General features: G+C 31.3%; 2 long non-coding RNA genes across 3 annotated transcripts; one reads left to right on the forward strand and one right to left on the reverse strand.

The window, feature by feature from the left end:
- The first annotated feature begins 6,385 nt into the window (after positions 1 to 6,385).
- LOC126890715 (uncharacterized) lies at positions 6,386 to 13,276 on the forward strand. Of its 2 annotated transcripts, XR_007700419.1 has the most exons (3): positions 6,830 to 6,968; positions 7,073 to 7,726; positions 9,796 to 13,276. It is a non-coding gene; the product is annotated as an uncharacterized LOC126890715 (long non-coding RNA). The 2 variants fall into 2 exon arrangements; XR_007700418.1 differs by having other exon boundaries at positions 6,386 to 7,726.
- A 1,799-nt stretch (positions 13,277 to 15,075) lies between these two features.
- LOC126890713 (uncharacterized) lies at positions 15,076 to 17,658 on the reverse strand. The gene is made up of 2 exons (XR_007700416.1): positions 17,377 to 17,658; positions 15,076 to 15,507 (listed from the first exon to the last, which is right to left on the reverse strand). It is a non-coding gene; the product is annotated as an uncharacterized LOC126890713 (long non-coding RNA).
- Between the last annotated feature and the right edge of the window lie 5,032 nt (positions 17,659 to 22,690).

The following is a 22,690-nucleotide window of genomic DNA, read 5'->3' on the forward strand; positions in this document are numbered from 1 at the left end:
ATTGTATTCAATTTTTGAATGTTTAGGAACACTACTTCTGACATGTGGAAAAAAGTTAGACAAGATGGCAGCAGAAAATTAAAATGCAATGCTGTACCAACAATATTTAGAGAAGAAAGCGAAAGTATTTAATTATTTATATTGGTTTTTTGTTTATTCACCAATTTAACACCTATAGATATTTGTATAACAAGAGAGCGAAGTGCACCTTTTCCTCCCAAGAATAAAGTTTACTAGTTTACTACAGTAATCATTCAAGGGAGGAAAAGGCACTTCTCCCATGTTATACATTTTTCCACCTCCCTCAAATAAGTCATTTTTTCATTTTTAAAATATTTATATAACTGTTGATTGAATACATGAATCATAATTGAATACAGGAATTTGTGTATTCAATCAACAATAGAATTAACAAAATTTATTAGAGAACTAAAACTAACAAGTAGGTACAGTATAACTATCAAATTATGAATGAAAAATTTTTAAATCAAAATAACAATTTACTGTTTTTACCATTTTGCAACATCTATAAATAAAATTTAAAATGTATGGATACTTACCTAATAGAAAATAGAGTAATAGTATAGGGTGTCAATAAGTTATTTCATCTATGCTATGACATAGTATGACGTCAACATCACTTTTACTTTTACTCCCTAGGGATTAAAAGTACTTTGTTTCCCTAGGGAGAAAAAAATATGACTATGCTCCCTACAATAAGGCCAGGAAATGTATACTTTGGATAGAGGTAGGTGGGAAAATCTGTTTTATTCAGTTATTGTGATTTGTTTCTTACAGACAATCGGTTTGTTCTAGCACGAGTTTCAAACGGTCTGAAACCATTAGCGAATAGTGGACCAGCGCGAGTAGAGGGGATAGCACTCGTAACTGTATTATGTTCTCTCACTGACCAACTGTTTGCTGACTAGTTCGACTGTTTGCTAGAACAAACCTATTATTCAAACAAAATGTCCTCTACGTCAGACTGATCAGAATTTTAAAAATGTGTCATATCAATCAAATCAAAAAATTTCAAAAATTGTTCCTGTAACCATTTTTAGTGGAAATAATAACAGTACTTATATTGGATCAGAGAGCCACCCAATTCATTGTTAAAGTATGATAAACTAAAAGTTAAACAATTAGGCATGCACTTCATATTATATTTAATGAAATATAACCCACTGGTACTCGTACAAACTTGACGGCAAGCAAATTCAACAAATTTTTCCTCATTTATTAGTTTTTCACTACCGTTAAGTTTGGAAACAAGCGCTGTTGCCAAATAAAAACATATACAGTCGGAAAAATGAAAGAATACCCATGAACGATCACATCAATCACATATTTTGTATTTGCTGTTTTTTTTTCATAAATAATAAATGAGAGAGATAGATTATTAATAATCTGAATAATATGTGATTGATGTGATCGTTCATGGGTATTCTTTCATTTTTTCGACGGTATGTATTTACCACAGCAACTACAGGTGACACTGTTTCTCTTTGTCTTTAAGAGTGTGAAACAAAGATAACTACAGTGGGAAAAATAAAGAATACCCATGAACGATCACATCGATCACTTATTTTGTGTTTCCTATCTTTTTCTATAACAAACGTTTATTATTTATAGAAAAAGACAACAAACATAAATTAAGTGATTGATGTGATCGTTCATGGGTATTCTTTCATTTTTCCAACTGTATCTGTAATATACGCTGAGCTCGTAGGTAGAGGGGATAATTAAAAAATCGCGAGAGCCAGTAGTGACAAGTCTGTAAACCTTTACTGGAAATTTGACATAAATGTCAAAGTGAATAATTTAAAATTGAAATTAAAAACATTAATTAGAAAAAATATTAGTTGGTCAAAGCTGTGGTATATATTTTTATCTTAAGTATACTTACGGTTTAAATACTGAATTAAGTTTTTTTAATATTTTGTAATATCTAATTATAATTAGATATAAATCATCTAAGCGCCATCTACACGATAATTGTGAATGTATCTGAAGTAAGAAATTAATATTTCATTAAGAGAACGTTAAAACAGTTAGCGAAATTTTTAAAAAATCGATTACAATTTAATTACTTTTTTGCGTTGTAAATATTAAGCGATAACAATTAAATAATAAATTTAAAAATTACTGGTGAAAGTTGAATTAGTAATCCGCTAGGAGCGACACCAGCGAAGCTCAGAGCATATAAGTGGGTGCGTTTGGACGACCATAGTGGCTGACTGTCAGCAGAAATCGGCTGAGTGGTTGTATCCAGCTGTGACAGGGAAAGCTTAGTAAATCTCTCAGCGGCTGACTTCCAACGGTGACGTCTGACAGCTACTGCTGGCTCAGCTGTCCAGCCGCTGTGGTCATCCGAACGCACCCAGTGTCAGTCATGTTTTCCTATAGTATAGAAGGCTTAGATAGAAGGTTATGTAAGATTTTTGTTTGTTTATTTTTTCTTCTTCTTTTGTGGCCTTTGGAAGCTGTGCCCATTTAGCCAGCAACATTTCTTAAAATTAATGCCTAACTAAACCTACCATACAAGAAAACCATTATGAACCTAAACGACCAATCAAGGATACGGAAGGGAAAGTAAAGTTATTTAAAAAATAAACTGTTGTTAAAATATAAACTAAATAAATAAAATATAAATTGAAAACAATAATTTGACATTATAAATGTAACCTCCAATATTATGACAGACGTCAGTTACCATGACATCATATATTATACTCATCACTAATTCTAGCCAATGAAATGCTTGCTGTAATAGGAATGGCATATCAAAAAAATCTGACTATTCTCTATATATTTTTTCAAATTTAGAATATGGCAACAAGGGGAAAGTTATGTGCATTCCTCATTGTTTGACTTTTCCTATATCTTTAGTATCAGGTCATCGTACAATACAAATACTTCCTGCAATGATTGGAAGTAATGCAGAACAAGAATTGAATTTGGAATCGCTGAGAAAAAGGATTGGTGTACAAAATAAGAAAGTATATAAAGGACAACAAACATCTTCCATAAGCGATCAAAATTGTATAACTGAAATTCGGGAAATAGATTCTGCTCCACCTTTAGGTATAAAAAATATTTTGACATTTTTTTTATTTAATACACAATTTAATTTATCATCTGATCATGAAGCTATAAGTAAATGGTGTGAATGTTGAACACATGAGGGAGAAGCTGCCATGTGGCAACTCTCCTGTATAATATATTTTATATTAGTTCACATAAATAGTTAATTTATTAAGTCTGTTGGCCATGGTTTCTTCAGTCACCTTTCAAATCCAGGAGGGGTATTTAGCAGTCTTGATTCGTTACTTGGATGATCCGTTGTCAGTCAAGGAAGTTTCTTGTGATTATTCTAATTTATTCCTCTACCAAGGATGTGGCAGAGTCATCTTGTATAGGGTTTTGTTCAAGTGTAAACACTTTTTTGCGCCAGTCCAGAGCTGTCTGCCAGCGCTGTCTTGAATAGAAAGGTGGTCTATTTTTCATGTCACTGGCATTCCAGTGAGACTGGCACCAGTTTCTGGATACATGTAAACGTTACTTTATTTTATGTAAATATTATTTTCATTCTAGAATCAAAGGGAGACTCTTTTAACAGGTAAATGACGCTATCATTCTTTTTGTTCTAGAAAAACTGTAAATAGTAACGATTTTGAATGAGTGAGAAGTCTAATAAAGCCACGACGAGATACTGTATTAGAGCGTACGATTTGGAGGTATTTTTGATTAGATAAATTTTGTAAAGTACAATATAAATTAGATTTGATAATGTGTAGTATTTCCTAATAAATTAAATACTATTAAGTGTTTATTGTTCTTGTAAGTTAGTGTTGTAAATAAATAATATGAAGTAAGTCTGTGTATTTAAATTAATATAAGTGTTCTTATTTAAAAATAAATAAAGTCAATTCAAAATAAATATTAATGCCTAAAAATCAAATTAGTAAAGTCGCTCACATATCACTAGCAAAGAAACTTGTCAGCTTTTTGTTTCCGGTTGATTTGAACAGGTTAAGAATTTAAAGTGGTAACACTACATGTTAAATCAATCATTTTAAATTGTTTACAGTTTTACTTACAGTAGGAGATGTAACATACTTTTGTTTACCAGTATGCAAAAATTTAAAAATCTTTCATAGATATTGATTCACCACTCAAGAACTAACAAATTGTGAAGAGCACAAATATGCCTGTACTTCGTTATCTGTCCAGGGCCGATATCAATTGATTGTCACAATATTGTATAGGTATAGAATAATTCATCTTATTACAATTAACAGTTTTTAGGTTTCCATACTTCTAAAGGAAAAACGGACCCTTATAGGCTCGCTATATACTTATACTATGGCCAAAAAGCGGTAGTGAGAATAGAAGATATAACATCAGAAGAAATAGAAATGAAAAAAAAGGTGTTCGACAAGGGTGTATACTTTCACCAATATTATTTAATATATAGGTACTCAGAAGACATATTAAGTAAGACAATGGATGAAATAAACATAGGCATTAGAATTAATGGCATGATCATAAATAACCTGAGATACGCTGATGATACAGTTCTTTTAGCCGAATCACATGAAAATCTACAGATACTGCTTACTTAATAAAGTGACCGCAGTAAGTGGAGAATATGGACTATCGCTTAACATAAGCTTTATTCCAGCAATGTTCCATTAATTTTATCTGTCTCTTCCACATTAACCAAGAAGAGGTGTTGAAATTTCTGATACATTTCCAGTGGATACATTACCAGCTATTCGTGATGAATAATGAGTAATACAGACTTAAAAATTCATACAGACCTAGCAGTCAACTTAGCTTTTGATTAAAATTGACAAATCTAAACGGTGGTCTATTACTTTTCTGTCCAAAAAACGTTTATATGTTTTTTGTCATTTTGAATTAAACACCTATAAGTTCATTTATGCTTTATGTTTCTTGCTTGTTTCTATTTTTGAAGTTATTAGGTGCGATTGGGAAAAATGTTGTGAGTTTTTTATAAAACTAACAGTATGCACTATTGTGCACACAGACAATATAAAGTTAGTTGCTAAATCTTTCAAGTTACGTATCGGTGGAAATAAAGTGTGAACAAAATATATTGGTGTTTTTAGTAAATATATGTTTTATAATTTTTTAATTTGTGCTATTCTTTTAATGAAATTTTTTGGAAAGTAGTAAGTATTAAAATTTAATTTAATATTTAAATAAATTACAAATAAACTGTTTGTTTTGAATCTATTTATTTCCTTGAAATAGTTGAAATCATATATACAGTAGACGCTCTCTTAACCGACCATGACGGGAGCTGCCCATAGGTCTGATAATCAAAAAGTTGGTTAAACCGAAAATCTTTAAAACCACCCTCAGAAAGACATTACATATGTAACTCTATTCAAAATATATATATTTTATGATCTATAAACAAAAAAGTAGTATGTACATATAGTCCGTCCGCTATAACTTTTCCCATGGGTCACGATTCATTTTCAAACAAATTAAGTCAAAATATAAAGTGAAACAAATGTCGATGTGTATATACATATGTAATTAACAATATCACTCACAAGACAAATTATGAAACTTGTATGACCTCTAATCTAAAAATAGTATCATCCAAAAACGTGTAGGGTCGGTTGGTTAAGAGGGTGTCTACTGTAAGTATAACTTACATACATAAAAGTACACACACTATTTTTTAATCCATGTTTAAACACTGGTTATGTCACTAGTATTAAAAGAGGCACCTAAACACATTTTGCAAATTATCACAAAAACTAATCTTTTAAGTAACAGACCAGTTTAGCTCCAGCATCCTCATCTGATCTTACCCCTTTTCTAGCAACAGTTTATGCCTGGGAGAATCCACCTGCAGAATAACTGATAAATGCTTATACTTTTCATTAACAATAACCATACTAACTCTTCCACGCTATGTATTCTGCTTTACTATTTTGACCAGCTTCTTATCTTATTCCCAGTATCTTCCACACATCCCAACCTAAATGACTTCAACTCATACTCTCACCTTTTCTATAGAATTATCACAATACCGCTTTAGCTTTTTAAGAAGCAAATGATATTTTTACACAATCAGTGTGAAACCAATTATTGCAAGCTCCACTGCAGCCCATCCATAATGAGACCAGAATTTTGTTTACAATGATTTGGTTCAGATTCATTTAGTTTCTGTTATGAATTAACGTCTTTTTTCTCCGAATCAATATGGCACTTCAGACTTTCTCAAAACAAGCAGTTCTAATAAAAGAACATAACATTAATTTAATCAAAATATAATTTTGCATTTTTTGCAATGTTTCTATATAACCTTAATCTTCTTTTTACAACTGACAGTTATGTAAAATTTATATTTTTGTGTGCGACTAGGGCAACCAGTGATCACTGAGGGCGGCCATATTTTGCTCTGGTTTCCGGGCTTGTCTACACTCTCCCTGGACGCACTCTGGAATCAGTAAGCTCACTCCCCGAAAAATGCATTGTTTTCAATGGGTGCGTTCACCAGACCAGTGCGCTACGTCAGCGCTCTGAAACTGTTTAAGATTTTTCGGGTGAACGTCATGTCAATTTAGCCTAAACTTCAACGTGTTGACGAAGCGGTCGCCATTTTATTGAACGTAGTATTTGTATCGCTTCAATATTGAACGTGTTTAAGAAATATATTGTAATGGCGCGATTATTTGAAAATATTTATTTTACAATGATTTTAATTATAAAGTAATTGAAACTTAGGAGATACATAATTGGATATGCTCACGAAATTGTAAATCTGTGTATAATGAACAATATTTTCAACATAATTCATATTTACGTGATAATTATTATTTATTTATGGTGGGTCATCCAATGGTTCTGCTCTGCCAAGTCCAGCACAGCCAGCAGCACCAAAAATTATTTCTTGTTCATTTCATTCTCAAACATCAATAAAGGTAGTATATTATCCATTTTTGAATTAAATTTGTTTAAGATACGTCCAATTTATCGTTGAACGATAAGTATAATAAATCAACAAAAACAACGAATCTCGTTTTAGGTTAGGTTCATACATAGAACAGGTGGGAACACAAAAAAACCAACTATGAAAGTGTCAAACGGAAAAATACCATTCACCAGACTAAACGTAGTTTTAAAGCGCTGCAACATAGCTGTTTAGTTGAAACTTAAACCGATTATTTCTGGTGAACGCAGCCAATGTTCCAATTTGGCGAATCTGCGCAAAGTCGTCCAAAATTCGTTTCACCGTGCGCATCCGATGAGAGCGGATACGTTTGCCGATTGGTCGTGACCGCCATCTGATTTTCATGAATTTTGTGAGGTTGTGTTTGGGAATTGTTTGTTGTTTTGGTTAATTTACCAATTTATTTTCATACATTTTTCATATTAATAATAGGTAGTTATGTATATTATGTACTGTGAATGTGATATTATTTTCTTAAATCAATCAAATGGAAATGAAGCAAGCAGAAAACAATTTTTACAAGGAACAATGTAAAATTAAAATCGAAAGTTCTGGACAACCTGTGTGATGCTGTAATAATTATGTTCCTATTCTGTTAAAACTGAGATAGAGAGTCTTTAAAACTGATAAAAATAGTTATTTCTATGATGGAAATTCTTTGGACCAAATAAATAGAGAAGTTATTATTGAAGACATCAAATAAAAGGAGGAAAATTTATGTGAAAAATGGTAAGTTGTTCTGATTATATTTCCATAGGTATCTGTAGTAAAATTAAATTAATTAAACATTAACACATTAATTAACTCATGCAAAGGCCAATTGTAGTGAACTACGGTCGGGGTTTGCATTATTAACATGGAGTTTATACATGTAAATATGTACTTCACTCCTTGTATGTACATGCTTTCATATTTCAAAAGATAAGTACACACTTTCCAAAAAGATCCGATGTCTATGGATCTGATACCTACTGGCATTTTTGGATCATTAGACTTCTAATCACTAAATTTGTTTTAAATTATATACTTGTGTTAGTGAAAGTACATTTTATCTGTATTATTGTACATCACTGTAGCCTAAAATGTACTTTAATTCAACATATTGATGGCTTAGTGTGAAAACCAAAAAACAAAAAACTGATTTTCTGCATAATATAACCTAAAAACAAAAATTACGTTACATATTTTTAATTCGAGCACATTGAAACAAATATCTGATATTGGCCCAGAGCTAAAAGTGTTAAATGTCGCCATTTTTTAAATACAAATATTAACTATGATAAACACATAAATATCCTTGCAGTATATAGAGCCTTTGCCCAAGTAACTATGATAACCTCGTATATCTTGATATACATGTTTTATCTCAAATGAGGTTGTGTTTATTATTATTTATGAGGTTTTCATTTTTCATAGCTTATTGCTCACCTCCAAATACTAGGTCGATACAATACAAATCTTTTGATTTAAGGTTCATAAAATGTTTCTATATGCCGGAGTACATTTTGTTGTTCACAAAAAACACTTCTCCAAGTAGAATCTCTCAAACAAACACTTCAAATTAAGTACCAAATTCTTGGTTATGTATAGGTGGTATTCACACTAAATCAAGAGAGCGATTGATATACATGGTTTCTTTTTTCGGCTGTAGAAAATAGTCCAGTGTATTTGGATTTTTTCTAACAGTTTAAATGGCGAGATACAAGGTTTTCAAACTAAAACCACCAAAATGTCATTTTCGAAAAGAATTGAGATACGAGGTTTTCACACTAAGCCATCGATATGAAAGTTCACTGTAGAAAAAACCTTATATATTTGTATAAATTGTTTTAAGAGATTTAATTTAAATCAACATTATGATAGTCCACACTGAAAAATTCATGCAAAATATTAATATACTTATTTGGGAATAATATGTATGCAGACCTTACAATTCTCAACGAAGAATTGAAAGCCATAAAAAACTATTAATAGGAAGTTTTTGCAAATGTTTATATATGTATTTTTTAAATATACCTTAAAATATAACGTGGTATGGTTTTTCCTTTCAAAAATAATTAAGATAGATTAAAATCAGTATGATGGACTATCATTTGGTTGTACAGTTGAACCTCGATTAACTGTCTCTCCATTAACTGTCACCTCTGTTAACCGTCAGGGTACATACAAAAGTTGTATTGACTACATTAGCAATAATTTTAATGCAAAAAAATAAAAAAAGCTAATTTGATTTGGGGTGAGGACACAAACGGCTATCCATTGCTGACAGATAAAGAAATAATTGAAATGGCAACAAAGGCAGACCAAACAGATTCAGAAGCTGACACAGGCCTGGAATTTGACTGTAGCTATATTGATGGACCTATTGTAACTAACAAAGATTTGCATAAATAATCTAGAGAGAAGCTGCATCGCATATGCAATAATTCATCGAGTGGTATTCTCAACAAGAAGAAGCCAATAAAGTAGATTGCATGATATTATGCCGATTAAGAAATTCAGCCGTCGCAAGATGTGAAGCAACAGTAAAACAAACACCTATTTCAGAATATTTTAAATTGATTTGATTGTATGAACACAAATCCCTCTTATATTGTCAAACAAACCATACAAATGAAATTTGAGAGTTGTACTATGAATTTTTAATTTTTTTTAATGTTCTGTTAACCGTCTTTTCGATTATCCGTCATACCCTTGGTCCGGTGCCCTGACGGATAATCGAGGTTCTACTGTAATTATGATTTTGTACACATAAATATATAATTATATTTTTTAAACTTGCCTAATTTTTATTTTAGATTTTCATAATAAAAGAAGAACTGACGTTATTATGAAACCAGTGTATGGACGGTGTGTTTTACTGACTTAAAGCAAGAGTACCTTTTATACTTGAATTTGTCACATTTTTTAATTTCATAATTTTATTTATGTAAGTTGTGATTGTAAAAATATTGTTAAGTTGTATTCATAGTTCTCTACTTGTTCTTTTGAAGTACTGTTTTTATTATAATTGGTATTGTAAAGTTGAAATCCTCAAATCAAAATATAATTTATAATTCGAATGTATTATTATTTTACTACATTCGAATTGAGTTTGGCTCAACTTATGTGTGCGAAGCCGCTTTATCAAGAATGAACTTTGTTAAAAATTGGTAGATATCTCACTTAACAGATGAATATCTCAACTCTCCAATGAGACTCAGTTGCACTAAACTCACTCCAAGCTTCAGACGGGTTGTACATAAAAAAATTCATTTCTGTCTCTGATTTTTGAAATTAAGTAAGCTGTGATATAAAATTGTCATGTGCATTTTTTATATTCATTTTTTCTCTACTAAATGTTAAACAGTAGGAGTACTTTTCAGAAGTGCATTTAATTAAAATAATTTTCAGACTTAATAAGTTTGCAACAAACACCTTGCATTGAAACTAATGTAGAAAAGATAACATGTTAATTAACATTTTGTACTATGATTATTTATTTTAAATTCCTCAGTTTCCTTTCTACAAAATTGAAGATGTCTAAAAACTTCATTAGCATTCAAAATATAAATTCCTAATTTTTAAAATATTCTCAGTAACAATTTACAATACTGCTGTTTTCAAAATATACTGATAATAACATCAAAACAATACACAATGAATTTATATTTTATTTATTGTAATAGGAAAACTTACAGAAAAGTATACAGTAACCAAAAACAATCAGATATTATTAGTTTTCCTTTTCATATTAGTCGATGTAATGTGTGAGGCCACTTTCGTATGAAAAATGTTTCTGACTCAATTTCTTTGCGGATTCCTGTTTAAAAATGTCCCCTTTAAACCAATCAGAAAAGTGTCAATTTTTTAAGCAAATTCAAAATTACTTTTTTGCCTCGAAAAATGTATTTTTAGGGTAATTATAAACAATAAAGGTATCTTGTCATATTTCTGAAAAGTTGATAGTTTTTGAGTTATAAGCGATTTAAAATCTGAAAACTAAATGTTTGAAAACTGTTTTAATAAAATGACAGATCTTTTTTATTTAAGATGACCCAAAAATGCTAAAAACATATTTTCACTGCAAAAAAGTGATGCTTTGAATTTGTTAAAAAAACAATTTCTGCCCAAAAATTTCGCCCGTCGCACTTCTGATTTGTTTATAGGGGATATTTTTTAACAAGAATCCACAAAGAAACCGAATCAGAACAGTCAGACACAGGCAGCATAAATCCGGACCTCAGAAGTGTCATAGGTTGTCGAAACGGACCCTCAGGGAAACTATTTGGTGACCCCTGATATAGGATATCACTAATTTTGAGTCATTTTTGTCAAACTTCCGGTCACAACTTTTTAACAGGAAAAAACATCAAAACAAGACATAAAATTCGGAAGTGTATTCTGCCCAACATTCAGTACCATACATCATAGTTCACATAGTGGGTCTTAAGCCAGTCTTATAGAACTTACCTTTTAGTTTTATTAGTAGCTTTCTATCACACACTACTCCGCGTACCACTTTCCACTTCATCTAATTCTCTACTTCTATTAACTTCATGGCCATGTACTTCCCCATGTCCAGTAATGTCGATCCCAGATACATAAAACTATTATCTTGTGTGATTTCTTGTCTATTTAAGCTAACTAATCTATGCAGATTTGGAATACTATCTTTAAAAAAATATACTGTTTTGTCCTACTTAAGTTTAAACCTTTTTCTTCAAGCGCCTATCTTAACTGCTTTACTTTTCCTACAGTTCTCTCTAATTTTTCTACCAACAAAATATCTTCTTACATTAACAACCAAGGATCTCCCAATAAAGTTCAGCTATTATCTGATCCAGGATGAATGAGAATAAATTTAGCAGGGAACCCTAATTTCACTCAAAATTTACCAATTTCACATGCATTTGCTATAATGCTAATTGTTACCATCTCATATTATATATCTTGCACCACATATTCAGCTGGCACTCCTTTCCTACTTAGTACCAGTACGTCTCTGGTAGCTTTGCCACATGCCTTCTCAAGATTAATAAAAACTATGTGCAAGTCTTTCTCTTTCACTCAAGTTTTCCATTAGCTGTCTTAAAATAAAAATTGCTGTTGTGGACCTGCCATGCATATATCCAAAACGACTTTTATCCATTTTTATTTCTAGAACCTTATACTAAATTTTGTTAGATTTTACCATAAATGTACAATAAAAACATATTTTAATTGGCTGCTATGGAAAATGTCTGAACAAAATTTAAGCAAAATTTTACTGGAAATAACTATTGCAAACTAAATAAAACACTAAATTAATAGATGTTTATAATTTTTTTATTCTTTATTAAAAATCTGGGAAATCTAAGCAAGAACTTTCATATCACTATCTTTAAATTTTACAGCACATTTCTTCCACGCACATTCATATGGTTTTCCTTCAGTGTGTTCTTAAACGGTTTTAAGACCACTTCAAACCATACTAGTAAGAATATTCAATCAAATTCACATTATTTTTTCAAAGTAATTTCAAATGAGTTGCAGTAGTATACTGCTTAGAAAAAATCACATTTGTGAGGTTTTTCCCCACTAAGAATTTTCATGTGAGGATGTGAGAACACGTGAACTGCCCTATTCTCAAAAGCAGCAACGAATATCTACTACTTTTGACGAGATGAGTAACCTCCAAAATACCAACATCTGGAGAAACTTCTTCAGGAGAAATCTATTTTATTATTTTCTAGTATTAATAGTACCTTTACACCTTAAAAAAAAATTGTAAATACTTTCTCTTGTTTACTTTGACCTGTTCACTAAAAAAATCAATATTAGATAACATTTTATTAAAATGTTGTTCTCAAGCCATTTCCTTGTGGCATTTTTGTAATTAACTATTCTAAATTGGAAATAAGCCCCAATTTTAATAAAAAAAAAATGATTTTATTATCGTTACAACATCCGCATCGGACGTCGTTATCAAAATACAAAATATTAATGGTATTACAAAATATTAATTAAACATTAATATTTTGTTTTTGACATCGACATCCGATGTGGACGTCAAAACGTTATTAAAACCATTTTTTAGTTAAATTGTGGCTTATTTCCCATTTGAAATAGTTAATTCTATTGAAATAAAAATTATTCCAGTTACCATAATTCCCAAATATGTCAAAATAAATCCAATTGGTATGTAGTAAGTCAATGTTCAAGATATTTTTAGAAAATTTATATTAATTAGTTGTAAGTAATGAAATATTTAGCTTCTGTTGTTATCTAATCTTAATAAATTTACAGATTTCTCCTCAATTTATTTATAATTATTAAATTTATTATTGTTATTAAACCATTATTCAATGTTACGCACCTACAGAAGATGAGAAAGAAAATTTCTACCAACAATTAACAGATACTATCGGAAAGCTGACCAAAGGAGATATACTCATAGTCATGGGAGATCTGAACGCGAAAGTTGGCAAAGACAGTAAGGGAGTGGCAAAATGCATGGGAACATATGGACTAGGGAAAAGAAACAACAATGGAGAGAAATTTATAGAACTTAGCCTAGAAATCAATCTTGTCATTGGAGGAACGTTTTTCTCACACAAAGACTGCCACAAAATAACCTGGATCTCACCAAATAATAAAACGCAAAATCACATAGACCACATCTTAATTAATAAAAAATGGAGAAGTATCCTTCTAGGTGTACGAAATAAAAGATCAGCAGATGTAGGAAGTCATCATTACCTACTAATAGCGGAAATAAAAGTAAAAATCAAGGCCAAAAGAGGGAGTAAACAATATAACAAACGAAGATAATATACAACGACTGAAAGACAGTGAAACCCAAAAAATGTGGAGTAACAAAATAAAGTTGAACACAGAAACTGTAAACAACACACAGACAAATATATCAAACAAATGGGAGATAATCAAAGAGGCTGTACACCAAACTGCACAAGAAGTGTTGGGCTACAACTGAGAAAAGAAAACAGAGTGGCTAGGTGATAACACATGGCAACTGATAAAAAAGAGAAAGGATTTAAAGGCCGAACTAAATAGAATACAAAAATTAGAAGATAAAATCAGAATAACCCAAGAGTATGCAGATATAAATAAACAAGTAAAAGGAATTATGAGAATTAGGACAAGTAAAAGGAATTAGGAGAATTACGACAAGTAAAAGAGTGCTGGGAATTACAAAAGAGAATGGACAGAGATGGCACGCTTAGCAGAATAGGTAGCCGAAACAAATAATCAGAGAGAGCTATATAAAACCACTAAACATCTTGCAAATAAGAATGTCAACAGTGACACACCACTAAAAGACAAACAAGGACAACTGCTTACAACAACAGAAGAGCAAACACAAAGATGGCATGAGTACTATAGCGAACTTACGGCAGAAGAAGAAAATGAGCCGCCATTCCAAGTTGGTAAAAGGGGACAAGCCATTGTAGCTAAAAATTGTATGTTAGGTTGATTGTTCCAAAAGAGGTACTTACAAAATAGTATAGAAAGTTTAGTGTACAAAGGGATATGTCAACATATTCCTTTTGGTACAGCCTATATCAGTATATCTATTAGTGAATAATGAGACAACTTGATTTGTACTCTTATTAATGGTTAGATTTTAATGTAATAAGCAACCAACTTAACATACACAACCTATAAATTAGTCTACAGTGTTGTGTCATCGTTGTGATTATTATTGCAAAATAAAAGTGTGTGTTTGAATTAACTAATAACATTATTTTATTATAATAAGTGAAAATTGAAGAATGTGTAAAAAAACAAATTTTGAATATGAATAAATATGAAAAGAAGGCAGTCATCAAGGAAATATCTACCTTCACTCTACACTCTCACTGTTACATATTTATGAAACTTAGAAGATGTATCCAGATAATTTTATTAATTGTAAAATATATGAAAACATGTTTTACAGCCTGATTATCAGTATGAAGAAACATAAAGAAAGATACATGCGGTACATGTGACAAATTAAAAATGAAAATATGCAAAAATGAGGATGAACTAAAGTACATTTAAAAGAATACTATTTACAAGCTGATTGAGGGTATAAAAACTAAGAAGACAATAAATTTCTGTCACATCTTTGTCACTTTTTTATTTAAATTTGTTTTTGCAGTCAACAATTGCTTACTACAAATGTTGCATTCATAAGGTTTTTTACCACTGTGTGTTCTAAAATGTGCTTTCATATGACACACAGTGGTAAACGATTTCACATTTGTGAGATTTTTCCCGAGTATGAACTATCATATATTTATGTCGATTTAGAGGAGAATTTAGAGAAAATTGCTTAACGCAGATTTCACATTGATAAGGTTTTTCTCCAGTGTGTGCTCTTAAATGTTTTTTCAAATAATCTACACAGGTAAATAACCTAAAACAAATTTCACAATTTCATTGTTTCTTTTGCACACTTGCTAATGGGTTGTTCTTCTTGACAGGAGAATGTCCAGCCACTGGTTTTACAATAACTTCAGTTCTTCATTTATTATGAAGAAAATCTAAAACAAAAATTAAGTTTAAAGAATAAATTATTTATTTTCACTTATGTGAACAAACTACAAAATCATAATCATAACCGAATGATAGTCCACCATACTGATTTTGATCCACCTTCATTATTTTTGAAAAAAAAACCATATTATCACTTATTATCTTTTAATAGTTTTTTATGAACTTCATAAATAACATCATTATCATAATTAGCTTGACAATTCTGTGTCAACCTGAGCCTGCTACCAGAGAAGTTGTCAATTCCTAGTAACTTCCCTCTATCTTTGAACCCTTAAGCCAGGATCACACGAGGCTAGTTATTCAAGTTAGGATAGTAAGCTAGATATCCTGGTATCCTAGCTTGAGTTACTGTCCTGGCTTGGCGCATGCTAGAACGGTTTACATGTGGCTGGAAAATTTTCAGCCAGTCACTGTACTATTGCGAGATCAACAACTGTCAACGACAGCATACTAACCCCCTCTGTGGCTCAGTGGTCAGGGTGCGTACCTTTGGATCGAAAGGTCGAATGGTCGTGAGTTCGAATCTCACCAGGGTTTTTCGTTTATTTTAAATTAATAAATGAAAGTAATTTCTGTCCTTGTGGGATCGGTACTCACCAGAGAGACTGCAGATGTTTGGATACAATTAGCATCTCTTTGGAAAGACAATGACGTCTACTTTGCAAAGTAACAAGACACTTACTCAACATACACACTACATATTACTCCCCTGAGTTAGTGATAAGTTATAGTCTAAAAAATCATTATGAAATTGACTGGCCAGTTGGTTGTGAAAACCAGTGCCAATACACAAAACACACACAAAAACGCTTTACCAGCAAGAGTTTTAGAAGTATGTGGTTATCTCTTTAAAAAAATAAAACAGGTCGACATTATGCGCTTGCCGTTTAAAAACACTAGCTTTGCGGGCCAGACGAGGGTGGTACACATGCCAAGATAATAAAACCAATAGCTTAACAAAATAGAACTCCATGCTATTAGCCGATCCTAGCTTAAGACACTGACTTACTGTCTTTCTCATTAGCATACTAGCCTACATGCGAAGCTAATTCTGTATACATGGAGCTAGTAATACTAACCTGCTTGTTTAAAAGCGCTAGCTTGAAAATCTAGCCTCGTGTAATGCGGGCATTAGAATCATAAGGTCTGCTTATACATCATTCATAGATCAGGTCAAAATAAGAATAGTTGTAAATAATAAATAAGTTATTATCAATGAATATAGATGCTCTGTATTTATTGTTATTATTTAGAAAAAACTGACATCTTTAACATACTACATTTTAAGAAATCCTGATTGTTTTATTGATATAGTTGGTTCGCTAAACTCAGACACAACTGGCTACTGATTTTAGTAAGTAATTTTGCCAATTTAGTAAAATTGGCAAAAAAAAAATAATTACTAAATAGTTAGTAATTTTGCCAATTTTCTCAAAATTGGCCAAAAAGAAATACCGACTAATATCACTAGCCAGTTGTGTCTGAGTTTAGCAAACCGACTAGGTATATGGTTATTTCCAAATATATTAATATTTTACACGAATTTTTTAGTGTGAACTATCATAATGTTGATTAAAATTAAATATCTTAAAATAACTTATACAAATATATGAGGTATTTTCTACAGTGAATTGGATCTTGATCTTTTTGGAAAGTGTGTACCTAGCTTTTGAAATATGTAAGTACATACAAGGAGTGAAGGAGTACATACTACATGTGTAAACTCCATGTTAATAATGGAAACTCCGATCGTAGTTCACTACAATTGGCCTTTGCATGAGTTAATTAATGTGTTAATGTTTAATTAATTTAATTTTACTACAGAGACCTATGGAAACATAATCAGAAAAACTTACCATTTTGGACATGAATTATCTATCCTCCTTTTATTTGATGTCTTCACTATTTATTTGGTCCAAAAAATTTCCACCATAGAAATAACTACTTTTATCAGTTTTAAAGACTCTCTACAGTCTCTACTCTATCTCAGTTTTAAAGTTTTAACAGAATAGGAACTATTACAGCATCACACAGGTTGTCCAGAATTTTCGATTTTAATTTTACATTCTTCTTTGTAAAAATTATTTTCTGCTTGCTTTATTTCCATTTTATTGATTTAAGAAAATAATATCACATTCACAGCAGGGTCAATCCATGCCAAGTGGTCCAATATAAATTAAGTTGGTTGCTTGACTATTTTTAATATTTTTTATTTTTTTACAAATTAACCTTCAGTTTATAGAGTATACAAAATTGCATCCATTTTATTTTTAAAAAAACTATTTTGCCAATGGTGGCCATTTTTGTTTCAGCGTATCGATCATTTTCACGGAAAACATGGCTTCGCTCTTTAGAAAATATTTTCACTTAGGTTTGCCCTAATACAATAAATCAAAAACCAAACTTTTTAGAAAAGTATGCTCTAAAAACGCTCCATAGCAATATTTAATTACAAACAACCCTTAAGGCCTTAAATGAACCTCAAAATTTGAAAAGGTAAACTGATAAAATTCCATTTTCAGCATTTTTTTAACAGCATAAGGCAAGCAGATAATGCTTTGCAATTTTTTTCTGGAAAAGATATACGTACATTCTTTAAATAAAAAAACTTTGAGCTTTGAGACTTGATTAAATTTTTTCAAAAAAAATCTCAAAAATGTAATTTTTTGCAAAATTTCAAAGTTTGACCCCGTATATCTCTGATGGGCACGGATGAAAAAATTTGAAATTTGGCTGAATGCTAGCCAATAACAAGTAGAATAAGAGGTAAAAACTTGGAGTTGCAGACTTACGGCATATAGGAGTTATAGGCCTGAGAAAATGGTCAAATATCGTTAATTTGGGCGTTTGCGGGCAGAGCAATTAAAATTCAAATAAACTGACCAATGAAATAAAAATTAATACATTTTCACCAGATTTCACAACGAATACAAATTTATACAAAATTATAGAAATATTAACCTTCATTTTTAATTTTGGCAGATCAGAAGTTGGGATATTTCATCGCATAAATCTTGAGATGTGTTATGATTTGAGCAACCAGTTGCTGTTTTTAGTTCTGCGGGTGTGATTTTCCTCAAGATATTATGAAAGGGTACCCAAGCTTCATCATGGACACTTAACTGATGACAGTTTGTATTACCCCCAGCCCCCACTTTCCATCATACACACAGGCTCTTATATCATTTTGACTTGTTAGCCCTTGTTGTAAAAAATTCTAAATATTTAGTGGCCTGGGATGTGTTGAAACATTTGATTTTATTTTCTGAGATTGGTACAATTCGATGAAAAGAACGGGTGCCAGGAATTGTCAAACAAGTTTTAAATCTGTCTTCAAGTTGTGATTGATGTTCTAGGATTTCTTCACTTTCAACATAGTAATACTGAATACCTTTTAAATTCTGTGAACAAAAATCAAACATATCTTTTGCAGTTAAAATTTGATTCTTACAAGTTGATTGTAAACTGGCTTTAGCAACTTCTCTTTTTGTTGTGCCGCCGATACCATCGCATGCATTTTTCCCGTGGGCTGTTGCAAAAAAGTGCCATTCCACTTGTAGTCCAAAATCTTGCACATGATGACAAATATTCAGGAAATTTTTTTTATTTTTATATTGGCTACTGGCACCATCAGTAAAATAAATTACTTTTTTAACAGCTGGAGAAATAGCTTTTAAGTCTTCAATGAAATATTTTTGAAAGCAGTGAACCACAGCAGTATTATGTTGTTGATAGTTACTTATGATGCATAGACTTCGGCTTTTAACAACTCCTACATCATCATCAAGATAGTAGTAAACAAATGGGTGAACTGTGGCTTGTTTGTTAACCCAATGATAGCTCTGGATCTCATCCTGCATAGCGAATGTAAAGTTTTCAGAAAAATCTGCTATGATAACACATTCCTCTTTAGTTAGTGAGTTTTTTAAGTTTTTAAATGATGAGGACTGTACTTTAGATACATAGTGATGATACTTTAAATCTTTAGCTTTTTGTACAAGCGACTCAAAAATATCATCTCTGGGCTTTATAATTGTTACCATTTCAGCTCGGTCAACGGTTACCCATTATTTGTACTCAATATTATCCGACATTTCTTCCATTTCGTCAGATTGTAATAGGGTTTCAAGGAGTTCCTTGACATCTCCACATTCAAAACATTCATTCATCATACATTCATAATTATTAATGTCACAAGCAAGTTCCTCTAGTAGGTCTTTATAATCTATATTTCAGTTAGCTCCAGCTACCATTAGTTTAATGTTTTGATGATAACTGCATACACATACAGTATGAGTTCCTGAGGCGCCAGCAATAACACACCACTTGGGGCGGAGTTCGCAAAATTTTGATCTGCCAATTTTTATGCCTGGATAATTCTCTTTGAACTTAACGTACAGCTCGTTCAAGTTAGATAAAAGAAGATATTTTTGTTTGTGAACTGACTTTCCTTCGATGCGCACAGATACACAATCTTTTTTCCAGGGCATATCCGGCTGTTTTCTTCATTTAAATAAAATTCAACTACTGTATCTATTGTTGTAGAACTTATTTTCCTACCATAATCTTTTTTATGTAAATCCGGCAAGATACCTTGTGTTTTTACTAGATCTCTAGATAACTTAACCAAACGTTCCGACACGCCAAACTCTTGACTTATTTTTTGTCTAGACCAAGACGACGGTAATAAGCTAATTATTTTAACTTTCTCCTCTTTATTTGATATAAAGCACTTCTCTTTTAATTTAGTAATTAAATCTTCATGTTCACTAGAATTGGATGTAGTAGGTTGGCCTAATGTTTTTAAATCATAGCTTTGCTCAAAATTTTCAAACATATTTCTTTTTACTTTTTCGGAAATTTGGCTTACTTTTTTTTCAATAGCCGCAACTCTTTTTTCAGTACTCACTTTTCTGATTTTTGAGGCAGGTGATACGCCTAAGGTTGAACAAGCTCGATCTATTATATTAATTGATTCTGAGGCAGGAAAAAATGGGAGGTCCTCATAATGATCTTCCGTGTTAAATTTAGACAATTTGGTATTGCATGTTGGGCATATTGATTTTCCTGGTATGAGCACAACATCAACAAATTTGGGTTTACACAAATAAGTTAATGTTATCTCTCTTAACCCTTTGTTGACAAGTTTTAAATGTATTTTACAAGGATCTGAACATACTCTGCCATAAATATGGTTGTATTTAAGTAAAAACTTTAATTCATGATATTTGCAAATAGTTTTGATGTCTCCATTTGTTCTTAACTTTAACAGTAGGTTGTCATCATCACTAAACTCACTAATCAGTTTAATACTTTTTGACACTTTACCTTTACACACCTTTATGACATTCTTCACTACAAAATACACCTACAGAGCACTCCATTTAGGGACTATGTACTGCACAGTACTAAATGTTAGACTAAACTGAGCTCTATCACTACAAGCACAGAGTAAATATATAATCAGAGATCCACAATTATTGGGATCAAAGCTATCCGTGCAAAAAATTACGTATGTCTTGTTTTAATCTGAATTTGTATCATTGGTTTATGAATTAATTTTCATTAACATTGAAAAACAAAAATCAGTCAAAACTTTTCACACAGAACTTTAATCAAAAATAAAAAGAATTCACAAATTTATAACTAACAGTAATAAATAAAATCAAAGAAGATACCGTATATGTCCACCACCAACATCTCTATAATATAACCTAACTTTTCTTGTTAAGTTGACGTACACTGACAAGTATCTGAACATAGTCGAAGTTGACGTAAACTGGAAAGTATATCTGAATTAATAATAGACATGCACTGTATAGCTATCTCTGTCGTTCAGAGCCACCTGTGATAACAATAATTTTGGATCACACGTTATATTACCAATATATTTTAGTGGTTTAAATTAATTACCAAACCTAGTAGGTCTATTTGTAATGGGTAAGGTCGTTAAGTATTAACAAGTTTTTTTTCAAATTATGATAATGAAATTTTCTGAACTGCTAAATATAAAAAGATTAAATATTTTATAAAATAGTAAAAATTTGTATTTATTGTGAAATTTGCTGCAAGTAAATTAATTTTTACTTCATTAAACAGTTTATTTGAATTTAAATTGCTCTGTCCGCAAATCCTAAAATTAACAATATTTGACCATTTTGTCAGGCCTATAACTTCTATAATATGCCGTAAGTCTGCAACTCCAAATTTTTACCACTTATTCTACTTGTTAGCGGCTAGCATTTAGCCAAATTTCAAATTTTTTCATCCGTGCCCATCAGAGATATACGGGGTCAAACTTTAAGATTTTGCATAAAATTACATTTTTGAGATTTTTTTTGAAAAAATTTACTCAAGTCTCAAAGCTCAAACTTTTTTTATTTAAAGTATGTACGTATATCTTTTTCAGAAAAAAATTATAAACCATTATCGGCTTGCCTTATGCTGTTAAAAAATGCTGAAAATGGCATTTTATCAGTTTACCTTTACAAATTTTGGGGTTCATTTAAGGCCTTAAGGGTAGTTTGAAATTAAATAATGCTACAGGCCGTTTTTTTAGAACATACTTTTCTAAAAAGGTTGGTTTTTGATTTTTTGTTCTAGGACCAACCTCAGTGAAAATATTGGCTATAGAGCGAAGCCATGTTTTCCGTGAAAATGATCGAGACGCTTTAACAAAAAGGGCCGTCATCGGCAAAATAATTTTTTTAAAAATAAAATAAATACAATTTTGTGCTTTCTATAGACTGAAGTTTAAAAGGTAGAAAAATAAAAAATATTAAAAATAGTCAAGCAACCACCTTTGGACCACTTGGCTTGGATTGACCCAGCACATAATATTTTACACGTACATAATATATATTATTAATATGAGAACAAAGTAGTAAATTAACCAAAACAATCCAATTCCCAAACACAACCTCAAAAAATTCTCAAAAGAAAATCAGATGATGAATGACACGATCCCGACTCCCGACCAATCGTAGCAAACATATCCGATCCGCTTTATCGGATGCGCACGGTGAAACGAATTTTGGTCAACTTCGCGCATGGAACAAATTTTTTGACGAGTGAGCTTACTGATTCTCCTATACTGTGACGTGGTGTTCTTTCCGATTCGTCGCCAATATGATATGTATTGAATTAAATAGCGTACTATGATGAAATTGA

This window comes from Diabrotica virgifera, chromosome 8 (genome assembly GCF_917563875.1).
Source record: "Diabrotica virgifera virgifera chromosome 8, PGI_DIABVI_V3a".
Classification (NCBI taxonomy): Eukaryota; Metazoa; Arthropoda; class Insecta; order Coleoptera; family Chrysomelidae; genus Diabrotica; species Diabrotica virgifera.